Source organism: Salvelinus namaycush, chromosome 21 (genome assembly GCF_016432855.1).
Source record: "Salvelinus namaycush isolate Seneca chromosome 21, SaNama_1.0, whole genome shotgun sequence".
Classification (NCBI taxonomy): domain Eukaryota; kingdom Metazoa; phylum Chordata; class Actinopteri; order Salmoniformes; family Salmonidae; genus Salvelinus; species Salvelinus namaycush.
Window position 1 is genome coordinate 8,632,286 of NC_052327.1, and position 6,000 is coordinate 8,638,285.

A 6,000-nucleotide genomic window follows, 5' to 3' on the forward strand; every position below is an offset into this window, starting at 1 on the left:
TCAGGCATCCCTCCTCATCCCCTCTCTTCCCCCTCTTCTGGAGAACAAGTCGTCTGGCTGGAGGCTCGACAGACACAGAAGAGACCTATCAGAAGAGGACGACGTGACATTGCTGAGTTATAACCAGTAGTGTAGTGGAGGGTAATCGCATGTAAACGCCGTATATGCACTTTTTTTCATTTTGTGCGAGCGTTTACTCACCTTTTGCGGAAAAATGCATAGAAAGTGCACGGAGCGTTACTTTACTCACTGATAACGGCGATCAGCGTTCACCCACCTTTTTTTTTTTATCACGACATCACTTGTTATGACATCAGACGTATAGCAGGACGACACTCAACAGTTTGTCTGTTCTGTTCTTAGCCAGTTTGTTTAGAGGTGGGGGGAGACAGAAAAAACAGTGATACCTCAGACAAACAGATTTTGTGGGTTTCATTTTTCATTTACGAGGATGAGTTTTATATGTTCTCCGTTTTGGGGAAACTACATGGTCATGATGTCGCCAATGCCCACCTGTTGATGTAGACATTTCTTACTTCACATTCTGAAAATGGAGAAGAGGAGATGACAGAAAGGTAGCTGTGTGTGTTCTACTGTAGATATGGTTGTCATGGTAGCTACCCACTGGGCACACACTAGTTGAATCAATGCTGGTCAAAATGAGATGAAAGTAGTACTGGTTGATGATTTTTTTCAAATCCAATGTATTTTCCACGTTGATTCCACGTCACAATACGTTGACAAATTACGTTGAAACAACGTTGATTCAACCAGTGTGTGCTCAGTGGGTAAAGTTCTACTGTTGACACGATAGCAACATGATGACATGCCAGGTTGGAAGTCATGGTAGCTAGTGTTCTACTGTCGATACGGTGGTCACATGACAGGTTGGTAGTCATGGAAGCTGGTGTTGTACTGTCAACATGTCAACCAGTGGTGGTGGTATAGTCTGAGTTTACGCTTACTTTGGGGTTCCATGGAAAGGGTTGCTAGGTAGGCCATTGCCGGGGTCACGGGCAGTGGAAAAACACAGGTGACCTTAATGGCAGCTGTGGCCATGTGGATGGACCAATCAGAACGCTGTTTGGGGGATTAGAGGGACAGAGGGCCAGGGCCGAGGTCTTTGAGGCTGGGATGCTGAATTAGGCAACCTGAACAAAACAGGCTGCAGAGAGAATAATAGACATGGACAAACACAACACAAAAAGATAACAACAAAACGCTTTCAAAAGAACTGCTGTGCTTCTCTCTCACCTATCTCTCTTTCTATCTCTTACATCTCTCCCTCTCACCCCATTGGGCACACTAGGTCGTTTCAACGTTGATAATTGGGTAATATTTGGTTGAGATGTTGATCAATGAGTTTACAACCTATATTTGTTGAATTTCCAATGTGTTATCACTATGCTTTCAACCATCTAAAAGCACAACCTAATTCCAATGGAAAAACAATGCCAGATTTGTTGTTTATTTATAAAACAGATGAATGAATGTGTTATCATTGTTCTTCATCTAATATCTGAACCACATGACCCGGGCCTGGTTTCCCGATAGCAGTGGAATTTAGGCGTATGAGTGTTTTAATGATGCATTGTTCCAACAACGGCCCGGGGGATGTAACATGCGTTTCCCAAAATACCACGCAGAGAGAGCGTTCACTAAGTGCGTTGTTGAGGCATAGGCCTACAGTCGAAACTAATAGGATCGAAAGAAAGTTAGCGCGGCTCTCGGATCAGTTTTCTCCATTCAAATCTTACTTTAACATTCACATTTTTGATGGGTCAGCTCCTAGAAAGATATTATCACCTATGACTGCAACTATTAGCCTACCCCAGTGGTCGCCAACCGGTCAATTCAAATCAAATCAAATGTATTGTTAACATACACATGGTTAGCAGATGGTATTGCGAGTGTAGCGAAATGCTTGTGCTTCTAGTTCTGACAGTGCAGCAATATCTAACATGTAATCTAACAATTCCTCAACAACTACCTAATACATAAAAATCTAAGTAAAGGAAGGAATAAGACTATATAAATATATGGATGAACGATGACAGAGCGGCATAGGCAAGATACAATAGATGGTATAAAATGCAGTATATACATATGAGATGAGTAATGTAAGATATGTAAACATTATTAAAGTGGCATTATTAAAGTGACTTGTGATCCATTTATTAAAGTAGCCAATGATTTCAAGTCTGTATGTAGGCAGCAGCCGCTCTGTGTTAGTGATGGCTGTTTAACAGTCTGATGGCCTTGAGATAGAAGCTGTTTTTCAGTCTCTCGGTCCCAGCTTTGATGCCCCTGTACTGACCTAGCCTTCTGGATGGTAGCGGGGTGGACAGGCACTTGCTCGGGTGGTTGTTGTCCTTGATGATCTTTTTGGCCTTCCTGTGACATCGGGTGCTGTAGGTGTCCTGGAGGGCAGGTAGTTTTCCCCCGGTAATGTGTTGGGCAGACCGCACCGCCCTCTGGAGAGCCCTGCGGTTGCAGGCAGTGCAGTTGCCGAACCAAGCAGTGATACAGCCCAACAGGATGCTCTTGATTCTACATCTGTAAAAGTTTGTGAGGGTTTTAGGTGACAAGCCAAATTTCTTCAGCCTCCTGAGGTTGAAGAGGCGCTGTTGCACCTTCTTCACCACACTGTCTGTGTGGGTGGACCATTTCAGTTTGTCTTATACTACATAAGAATAAATGTATAGTTACAGTAACCTCAAAACATTTAATGGATATGTATCTAGTGCTTGGATAGTTTCATCTGACCACTGGCTTAATCCCATTCTTTAACTATTATTTTTGGTTGAGTTGGAGACATGACTCCAACATATCATTTGTTAACTTGTCAACAAGTTAATATGCTATTTATTGTGTTTCAAAAGTGATATTGAATTGTGTTTGGTTGTCAATGCAACCAAATATCAACATTTAAAGGAGATGTATCTTCTGCTTGGATAGGTCCATCAATGGCACTGATTAGTCTGGCTTTAATTCTAGTTTGTCTTCAAACTAATTATTGATATGTTGGATTCACGTCAATTGCTGTTGATGACTTTTGCAAATGCTATAGGCCAAAATAGCATCATTGATGATATACAGTGCATTCGGAAAGTATTCAGACCCCTTCACTTTTTCCACATTTGTTACGCTACAGCTTTATTCTAAAATTGATTAAATAGTTTTTGTCCCTCATCAGTCGGAACACAATACTCCATAATGATAAAGCAAAAACAGTTTTTTAGAAATGTTTCCAAATGTATAAAAAATAAATAACTGAAATATTCCATTTACATAAGTATTCAGACCCTTTACTCAGTACTTTGTTGAAGCACCTTTGGCAGCGAATACAGCATCGAGTCTTCTTGGGTATGACGCTACAAGCTTAGCACACCTGTTTTTGGGGCGTTTCTCCCATTCTTCTCTGAAGAATCTCTCAAGCTCTGTCAGGTTGGAGGGGGAGCATTGCTGCACAACTATTTTCAGGTCTCTCCAGAGATGTTCGATTGAGGTAATTCCGGGCTCTGGCTGGGCCACTCAAGGACATTCAGAGACTTGTCCTGAAGCCACTCCTGTGTTGTCTTGGCTGTGTGCTTATGGTAGTTGTCCTGTAGGAAGGTGAACCTTCACCCCAGTCTGAGGTCCTGAGCGCTCTGGAGCAGGTTTTCATCAAGGATCTCTCTGTACTTTGCTCTGTTCATCTTTCCCTCACATGTTGTGTTACCCGATCAGGAATGCTGTTAAATATAATAGATTTTAGGTTTGTATTATTATTATTTAATTTATGCAAAAGTCTTCATTTTACACATTCTGTCCTTGAGGTAAGGACCATATTGTGTTGGTTCTACTTGAGGATTCATTCAAACGCTGCATAGAATTTATTCACAACATAAATATTTAGCAGGACTCTTTCTGCTGTCAATAAAGGCATAACAAAGCATAACCAGAATTGTGTCTTGGGAAAAAGACACTGAAATAATAGACAAACACCTCTTGTAAGAACCAACTCTTTTCAATGCAAACGGACTCTAGGGGCTCTATTTTCAGCTGGTATTAAGCCAGAACAATTGTCAAACGCACATTTGTTTGAAATTTCAATCTGTTAAAGCCAGCACTCTTCTGTTTTCAAACCCTAGTGCCTGGATTGGTAATTTACCTGTTTTATATGAGCTCGCTTGCGCTAAGGTGGTAACTGTGGCAATATCTGAGGTGTGTCCTTAAAAATGTGTGCCAAAGTTTCAGGCAACGCTGGTGGGGATATTTACTCAAAGTAACAACACAGTCAAAGACTTAGTAACTTTGTTGTTATCACGGTCTGGTTACCTATAACTACAAACATAGTTAAGTTTTAGCGTTTTTACATATTTATTCACTTATTTCCGGATAGCTTCGGAACTACCCACAATGCACTATTTCTCAATGTCATATGGAGAACCGGTGCTACCTAGCTAGTTCCAGCTGGCTAACATTAGCGACTAGCTATGCTAGCATGTAATTACAGTCCAAACTGAGCTATTATGTACATTAACAAAGAAGAAACCAAATCTTAATCACCAAAGCTTTATTAAAAGATCAAGTTTGGGAGCATCATATTTTTATATATGTAGGCTATTGTACATTATTTTAGCAAGCTGCTGTTATTATTTTGGATGTGCATAAAACCCTGTCCATGCAGGCTATATATGCCCATGGAACGAGAGATTATATGATCCAGGGGATGTCACTCATATTTAGAAACATTTAAGTTATTTTCCTGTAACAATTGCTTGTTTTTAATTTCATTTGTTTAAAAAACAATCCCTTATAGGCTACCCTTACCCTACTATAATGAAAGCTGGTTCAACAGCAATGCACAGCAAACATTCAACCTCTAGCTGCGTACCCCCCTCTAGCACCAGGGTCAGCGCACTCTCAAATATTGTTTTTTGCCATTATTGTAAGCCTGCCACACACACACTATACGATACATTTATTAAGCATAAGAATGAGTGTAAGTTTTTGTCACTTCCCACAAGGTGGGTAGTGACAAAAGGCTCTTATAGGACCAGGCCACAAATAATAATAATCAATCATTTTGCTCTTTATTTAACCATCTTACATATAAACCTTATTTGGTCATCAACAATTGTGAATAACTCACCACAGGTTAATGAGAAGGGTGTGCTTGAAAGGATGCAGATAACTCTGCAATGTTGGGTTGTATTGGAGAGTCTCAGTCTTAAATCATTTTCCACACACAGTCTGTGCCTGTATTTAGTTTTCATGCTGGTGAGGGCCGAGAATCCACTATCACATACAGTTGAAGTCGGAAGTTTACATACACTTAGGTTGGAGTCATTAAAACTCGTTTTTCAACCACTCCACAAATTTCTTGTTAATTAACAAACTATAGTTTTGGCAAGTCGGTTAGGACATCTACTTTGTGCATGACACAAGTAATTTTTCCAACAATTGTTTACAGACAGATTATTTCACTTATAATTCACTGTATCACAATTCCAGTGGGTCAGTAGTTTACGTACACTAAGTTGACTGTGCCTTTAAACAGCTTGGAAAATTACAGAAAATTATGTCATGGCTTTAGAAGCTTCTGATAGACTAATTGACATAATTTGAGTCAATTGGAGGTGTACTTGTGTATGTATTTCAAGGCCTACCTTCAAACTCAGTGCCTCTTTACTTGACATCATGGGAAAATCAAAAGAAATCAGCCAAGACCTCAGAATTTTTGGGGGGGACCTCCACAAGTCTAGTTCATCCTTGGGAGCAATTTACAAATGCCTGAAAGTACCACGTTCATCTGTACATACAATAGTACGCAAGTATAAACACCATCGGACCATGCAGTCGTCATACCGCTCAGGAAGGAGACGCGTTCTGTCTCCTAGAGTTTAATGTACTTTGGTGTGAAAAGTGCAAATCAATCCCAGAACAACAGCAAAGGACCTTGTGAAGATGCTGGAGGAAACCTGTACAAAAGTATCTATTTCCACAGTAAAACAA